The 7,664-nt window shown below is 53.3% G+C and overlaps 1 long non-coding RNA gene across 2 annotated transcripts; it reads left to right on the forward strand.

The window, feature by feature from the left end:
- Positions 1-669: 669 nt before the first annotated feature.
- LOC127464612 (uncharacterized) lies at positions 670-6,461 on the forward strand. Of its 2 annotated transcripts, XR_007901481.1 has the most exons (9): positions 670-1,821; positions 2,334-2,372; positions 2,917-2,990; positions 3,095-3,188; positions 3,744-4,042; positions 4,147-4,248; positions 4,804-5,102; positions 5,207-5,308; positions 6,138-6,461. It is a non-coding gene; the product is annotated as an uncharacterized LOC127464612 (long non-coding RNA). The 2 variants fall into 2 exon arrangements; XR_007901482.1 differs by lacking the exons at positions 3,744-4,042; positions 4,147-4,248 and having other exon boundaries at positions 677-1,821.
- Positions 6,462-7,664: the final 1,203 nt, after the last annotated feature.

Here is a 7,664-nt window from a genome sequence, read left to right on the forward strand (position 1 = left end):
ATTTTTGGAGTGAATTGGATCAGTTTTTGTGTCACTTTTTGGGGAGATTTGGGTGAGTTCTGGGTCATTTTTGGGGAGATTTGAATCAGTTTCTGGTAGTTTTTTGGGGAGACTTGGGTGAGTTCTGGGTCTCTCCTGATTGTAATTCCTTCAGGCTCCTCTCCTGATTTTAATTTTTTTAGGCTCTTCTCCTCATTTTAATTTTTTAGGCTCCTCTCCTGATTTTAATTTTTTTAGTCCCCTCTCCTGATTTTAATTTTTTTAGTCCCCTCTCCTGATTTTAATTTTTTTAGTCCCCTCTCCTGATTTTAATTTTTTTAGTCCCCTCTCCTGATTTTAATTTTTTCAGGCTCCTCTCCTGATTTTAATTTTTTTAGGCTCCTCTCCTGATTTTTATTGTATTAGTCTCGTGTCCTGATTTTAATTTTTTCAGGCTCCTCTCCTGTTTTTAATTTTTTTAGGCTCTTCTCCTGATTGTAATTTTTTTAGGCTCTTCTCTTGATTTTAATTCTCTTAGGTTCTTCTCCTGATTTTAATTCTCTTGGGCTCTCCTCCTGATTTTTATATTTTTAGACTCTTCTCCTGATTTTCATTTTTTTTAGGCTCTTCCCCTGATTTTCATTTTTTTTTTAGGCTCTTCTCCTGATTTTAATTCTCTTAGGAGAAGAGCCTAGAGAATTAAAACCAGGAGAAGAGCCTAATTACACAAGTAAATTTTCAAACCACCAGCAATCACAAGCCAATTATCCGATTTCCCAAAAGAACTACACGAACAAATACGGTTATAAAACAAAAAAAAAATGCCATAAGTAAAAAATCGCATAGCAACAGTGCCCCCTGGTGACAGAGAAAAAGAATTGCACATATATTTGAGATGAAATACTGCCACCTGCTGACGGAAAACAGGAACTGCATTGAAAAAATTTTGAACAGCGCATGCGCAGTCGTTGGCAAAACGCCGGCGATCACGTGGTAAGTAAGGGCAGGCAGGAGAGGGACCGGCGACGCATGCGCAGTGGCTCTCGTGCCGGTGCAGCGCTCCCTGCTCGAGTTAAGGGCCGGTTCCGGCGGCAGGGCGGGACTCGCGGCCTCCCGTCTGTCCCGGGGTGTGCGGGGGGGGAATAACGTGAAGATTTCTTGGGGTGAAAGCGCAGAAATTAGCGAGGAGGGACGCTAATTTGGGTAAACTCGGTCACCGGAAGTAGTGAGCGACCGGAAGTCCTCCAAGGCCCCGGCCCGGAAGTCCGCCAAGCCCATAGCAAAGATGGCGCCACCAGGACCGGAACGACCACACTAAAGATGGCGGCCCCGGCCCGGAAGTTCGCCAAGCCCACAGTAAAGATGGCGCCGCCAGGACCGGAACGACCACACTAAAGATGGCGGCCCCGGCCCGGAAGTTCGCCAAGCCCACAGTAAAGATGGCGCCGCCAGGACCGGAACGACCACACTAAAGATGGCGGCGAGAGGCTTCCGCCGCGACCCGGACCCCCACCCCGCGCCCGCAGCGCCGTCTCGCCGCGCTGCTTCCCGCTGCGGGGACAGGGCGGGGCGCTCGGCGGCGCCGGGCGCGGGCGGCAGGTTCGTGGGCGGCGGCAGGCACCGGCGCCGGCAGCCCCCGTCTCGGGGCCGCGGCGCGCGAGGACCGCATGGCGCGCACGTCGCGCCGCCCTCTCGCCCCGCTCCGCTCCCGCTCCCGCCCCTGCCCCCGCTTCTGCCCCGCTCGCTCCCGCCGTGCCCTGGAGATGCTATCGGGGCTGCGCCGCCGCCTTCCCCCCCCGGAAGCGACCCACGGCGGCAGATTCGACGGAGATCGACCCCGGGGTAAGCTGGGCGCGTCCAAAGGCGCCGCGGGTCTCGCCAAGGAGGGGGGGGGGGGGGGGGAGGCGCGCGGCTGCAGTACCGCTCCCGGCCGTGTCCGCCAGGCGGCGACTGTGAGGCAGGGCCCGGCGCTCGGCGGCGCTCTTGCAAGCGACGCCCCTGGCAAAGCGGCGCTGCTTGGGCACTGCCGGCCTTCCCCCGGAGTGCCCGGGCTGGCCCAGCACCTGGCCGAACCTCTTAGGGAAGAGGCAAGGAACAACTGCGCTTCTTCTGCCCTTTCTTTAGCCCGGGACTGGAACACAGACAAAATCAAGGGGCTCTTGGACCTGGGCAGGCTCCGAGCAGTTTTCAGCCTTCCTTAGCAGGGCATTCTCACCCTCCGAAAAGCTGAAAGGCTTTAACAGCTGGACACGCGCCTGCAGCTGTGCAGATTAATGTAGTTTCTTTTAGGAAATGAAGGGGAAGTTTTCCTGTTGGGAGCCTAAATACCGAGTCTACTCTGCTTTTTCAATCAGGTGACGAAGCTTAGGGAAGAAAAGACCAAAGGCCTCGAGGTGAGTACATTCTACCGAGTTCTGCTTTTCTGGCATCGGTTTGGGAAAATCACGTGAAATTCTAAAAAGCTTCTCTCCGTGTTTTCTAGTTGTTTTTTCAGCCTTGCTCTAAGTTTCATGTAGAAAAGGGCATAGAATTATTAGAACAGACAAACTAGACTTCCTCGGGAGAGATGGAAGAAAAGTCTGCTGATTCCAGTTCTGCTTTTCTTGTCTTCCCTTCGACTGTCGTTTTCTCTCCCCTGCTGTTCAAATAGGCTGCAGTTAATTGCTCTGCTGAAGAGTTTGCTGTCCTAAGTGTCTGTCAAATTGATGCCTTCAACTCAAGACAGCACCTGCTCCTTAGTTACAAAAAGTTCCTCACAGGAAATGTTCAGGCGTGCCCATAAATCTCCTCGCTGTTTGTTTGGGAGAACAGGCTTTTCTCGTCTGTAACAGAACAGTCGTGTCATCTGCTCTGGAATGCTGGTGGCAATCTAGTCAGAAGAGGACCCCGTGCTTCACTAATTTTCCCTTTTTGTTGTTGGGGGTGACTTCTTCCCAGGCATGTTATTCTTGACCCCCCGGGGCAAACGGAGGTGTCAGCGTCAGGAGCCATCCTAACTGAGGCCCTGGGAGGTCAGTGCTTTTTGTGGGACTGGACGGTGAAGCTGTCTGTGGGAATGACCTGGCTATGGCTCAGGGTAGTCCTAATTAAGGTGTCTTTTACTCCGTGTTCCCAGGCTGCCTCTTTCCCTTCGGTCGCCGTGGGACGCCTCTGGCAGGACTAACCCTGTGGCTTTTATGTCCAACGTGCTGTGCTGTGTGTGCCTGCAGGTAAGAAAAGCTGGGAGTGCAGTCCCTCTGCTTTGGTTGCTGTGTCTCTTTGGGAGTGATTTTGGAGGGGAATCCCAGAGCGATTTGGTTTGAAGGGGACCTTCAAAGGCCAGCCTGTCTTCCGTGGGCAGGGACACCTTCCACTGTCCCCGGTTGCTGCGAGTCCCGTCCAGCCTGGCCTGGAACACTTGCAGGGATGGGGCAGGCTCAGCTTCCCTGTGCAGTGTGCTCTGATATCTCTCCACTGGCATCCTGAAAAATTTTGTCAGCACGTTTTGTGTGACAATGGTAAGCGGGACCTGGGTGAAAATTGGGGTTCTCTGAGGTGCAGAGGGAAAGAATTCTCCTTTGAAGTCCAATGTAATTCAGTTTTGCACGAGTCTTGTCTGACTTATGTTTGAATTGCTTTCTATTCTAGGCAGTTCTTTTAAATTAAACTTTTGTGTCTCCCCCCCAGTATCTTGTACAAGACAAAGCTACCTTTCCTCGTGGGAACGGACTGGCCGGGCTTTGGCAATCTGGCCCCTCGAAAGACTAAGTGACCTCTTCCAACAGGGGAAGACTTTCTGGCAAGCGGTGCCAGGAAGAACTGGAGTTTCTGGAGAATAAAAGCTGGAAGCGTGCCCCTGAAAATCCCCAGCCCTGGGTGGTCAGTGGTCTGACTTGCACGGACCGGTGGCCTTGGCCAGGAGCGGTCCTGCGGGAAGCGCCTTTGCCCAGGCTGTAATTTTAATTTCCCTTGGATGCTTGGCAAAGCCCCTCTGGGTGAGCCCCAGTGCCTGGCAGGAGCAGAGCGGGCTTCCAGGGAGGTATTCACCTGGTCAGCGTCAGGAACCATCCTACCTGAGGCCTCGGTGAGTGCTTTTTGGACGACTGGACGGTGAAGCTGTCTGTGGGAATGACCTGGCTATGGCTCAGGGTAGTCCTAATTAAGGTGTCTTTTACTCCGTGTTCCCAGGCTCCCTCTTTCCCTTCGGTCGCCGTGGGTGTGCCGGACGCCTCTGGCAGGACTAACCCTGTGGCTTTTATGTCCAACGTGCTGTGCTGTGTGTGCCTGCAGGTAAGAAAAGCTGGGAGTGCAGTCCCTCTGCTTTGGTTGCTGTGTCTCTTTGGGAGTGATTTTGGAGGGGAATCCCAGAGCGATTTGGTTTGAAGGGGACCTTCAAAGGCCAGCCTGTCTTCCGTGGGCAGGGACACCTTCCACTGTCCCCGGTTGCTGCGAGTCCCGTCCAGCCTGGCCTGGAACACTTGCAGGGATGGGGCAGGCTCAGCTTCCCTGTGCAGTGTGCTCTGATATCTCTCCACTGGCATCCTGAAAAATTTTGTCAGCACGTTTTGTGTGACAATGGTAAGCGGGACCTGGGTGAAAATTGGGGTTCTCTGAGGTGCAGAGGGAAAGAATTCTCCTTTGAAGTCCAATGTAATTCAGTTTTGCACGAGTCTTGTCTGACTTATGTTTGAATTGCTTTCTATTCTAGGCAGTTCTTTTAAATTAAACTTTTGTGTCTCCCCCCCAGTATCTTGTACAAGACAAAGCTACCTTTCCTCGTGGGAACGGACTGGCCGGGCTTTGGCAATCTGGCCCCTCGAAAGACTAAGTGACCTCTTCCAACAGGGGAAGACTTTCTGGCAAGCGGTGCCAGGAAGAACTGGAGTTTCTGGAGAATAAAAGCTGGAAGCGTGCCCCTGAAAATCCCCAGCCCTGGGTGGTCAGTGGTCTGACTTGCACGGACCGGTGGCCTTGGCCAGGAGCGGTCCTGCGGGAAGCGCCTTTGCCCAGGCTGTAATTTTAATTTCCCTTGGATGCTTGGCAAAGCCCCTCTGGGTGAGCCCCAGTGCCTGGCAGGAGCAGAGCGGGCTTCCAGGGAGGTATTCACCTGGTCAGCGTCAGGAACCATCCTACCTGAGGCCTCGGTGAGTGCTTTTTGGACGACTGGACGGTGAAGCTGTCTGTGGGAATGACCTGGCTATGGCTCAGGGTAGTCCTAATTAAGGTGTCTTTTACTCCGTGTTCCCAGGCTCCCTCTTTCCCTTCGGTCGCCGTGGGTGTGCCGGACGCCTCTGGCAGGACTAACCCTGTGGCTTTTATGTCCAACGTGCTGTGCTGTGTGTGCCTGCAGGTAAGAAAAGCTGGGAGTGCAGTCCCTCTGCTTTGGTTGCTGTGTCTCTTTGGGAGTGATTTTGGAGGGGAATCCCAGAGCGATTTGGTTTGAAGGGGACCTTCAAAGGCCAGCCTGTCTTCCGTGGGCAGGGACACCTTCCACTGTCCCCGGTTGCTGCGAGTCCCGTCCAGCCTGGCCTGGAACACTTGCAGGGATGGGGCAGGCTCAGCTTCCCTGTGCAGTGTGCTCTAATAGCTCTCCACTGGCATCGTGAAAAATGTTGTCAGCGTGTTTTGTTGGACGACGGTAAGCAGGACCTGGGTGAAAAGGACATTCTCTGAGGTGCTGGGAGAAGGAGGACTCGTGCGGGCACCTCCAGAGACAGCGGGAACGGGAGCGTGCTGCGGAGGAGGGAAATTCCAGGGGGTGGGTGCCGAGAAATTTGGCCTTCCCTCGCCCTGTGCTCTGCACTTAGCAGTGGGTCAAGTGCAGAAGTTTTCTGGGGACCCTGGGAAATGATGCCGGGTCTGCCAAGAAAAGTGGGGCCAAAGGAGCAGGACCTGGGTCTGCCAGCGTGGGAGAAACAAGGGACGGGTCATCCTCTGCCTCCAGGAGGGAGGGCAGCAGGAAAGGCCACGGACTAAAGCACTGAAGTGCCGTTCCCCAGGGAGCCCCTGCCCAGACCTGAACTTGCTTCTGCACTTGCTGTCCCTTTCCCAGCGGAGCCGAAGCGTCGGGTGCCGCTGCCGGGGGGATGGAGCTGCCAAGGACAAGCTGGGAGGGTGTTTGCGAGGGAAGGGGGTAGAAGGAGCTCTTGATGTGCTTTTTTTACTTCTTCATCCCACAGAATTGCCACGAGAGGAAATACTTCAGAGGGGCTTCCCTCCAGATAAGGCCTGAAGATGCCAGGAGGTTTCAGCCGGGAGGAAAGGAGCTGTGGAAGAAAAGCAGCCTAAAAACAGCCAGTGGGGATCATCAGGTTTTCCAGCCAAGAAGAACAAGGAGAGAGATGAGGGAATCGGGTTCCAATTCCTAATGCTTTGGTGGGTGCAGGAATGATTTCTGTGTGTTTTCCAGTCCCTTTGGATTCCTGGGATGATTTTAAAATGATGGCTTTAGCAATCAACTAAATCGCAGATGTTGTTTTTGAGAGGAAATGATGCCAAAGAAATGCAGAGTTTTGGGTCAGTTTTGGGGATGATTTGGGTCAGTTTTTGGGGTCAGTTTGGGGTCATTGTTTGGGGTGATTTGGGTCAGCTTTTGGGATGATTGGGGTCAGTTTTGGGTCAGCTTTTGGGATGATTGGGGTCAGGTTTTGGGGTCAGTTTTGGGTCAGCTTTTGGGGTGATTTGGGTCGGTTTTGGGTCAATTTTTGGGGAGCACTGGGTGTTACTGGGGGTTGTTGAGGAGCACTGGGTGTTACTGGGGTGTACTGGGGAGCACTGGGTGTTACTGAGGGTTGTTGGGGAGCACTGGGTGTTACTGGGGAGCAGTGGGAGAGAAAATGAAAAATAAAGAGAATAAAAAATAAACGAAGTAAAGAAGGAAATATAAAAAAGAAAATTTAAAAAAAAAGGCAAAAAAACTAAAAAGGAAATAAAATGAAAATGAAATAAGAGAGAAAAAAAAAAAAAAGAAACCCCTTCTTGGGCACCCCGTTTCCTCTCCTCCCCCCCCCCCCCCGAACCGTAAATTGCGGGGTCATCACCCCTAAAATGTGAGAAGGGGACCCCGAAATGTGGGTGAGGGAACCCCAGGGAGCCGGAAAAGTGGAGGGGGAGCCGCAGTAAGAAAGCGAAGCCGGGCGGTCGGGCGGCGGGGTGGGGGGGGGGGGGCGCATGCGCAGTCGTTGGCAAGACGCCGGCGATCACGTGGTAAGTAAGGGCAGGCAGGAGAGGGACCGGCGACGCATGCGCAGTGGCTCTCGTGCCGGTGCAGCGCGCCCTGCTCGAGTTAAGGGCCGGTTCCGGCGGCAGGGCGGGACTCGCGGCCTCCCGTCTGTCCCGGGGTGTGCGGGGGGGGAATAACGTGAATTTCTCCTGATTTTAATTCTCTTGGGCTCTTGTCCTCATTTTAATTTTTTTAAGGCTCTTGTCCTGATTTTAATTCTCTTGGTTCAAACCATTTCCTAATAAGTCAGTTTTAATGAAGTGTTTTCCAGTCCCTTTGGATTCCTGAGATGATTTTAAAATGATGGCTTTAGCAATCAACTAAATCGCAGATGTTGTTTTTGAGAGGAAATGATGCCAAAGAAATGCAGAGAGAGAGCATGGAATCATCCTGGGATCCTGGAGTGGTTTGGGTTGGAAAGGATCTCAGGGATCATCTCCTTCCACCCCCTGCCCCAGGCAGGGACACCTTCTAATAGACCTCC

This window comes from Manacus candei, unplaced genomic scaffold (genome assembly GCF_025592945.1).
Source record: "Manacus candei isolate 608988 ecotype Guabito, Panama unplaced genomic scaffold, ASM2559294v1 h1tg000242l, whole genome shotgun sequence".
In the NCBI taxonomy this organism is placed as follows: Eukaryota; Metazoa; Chordata; class Aves; order Passeriformes; family Pipridae; genus Manacus; species Manacus candei.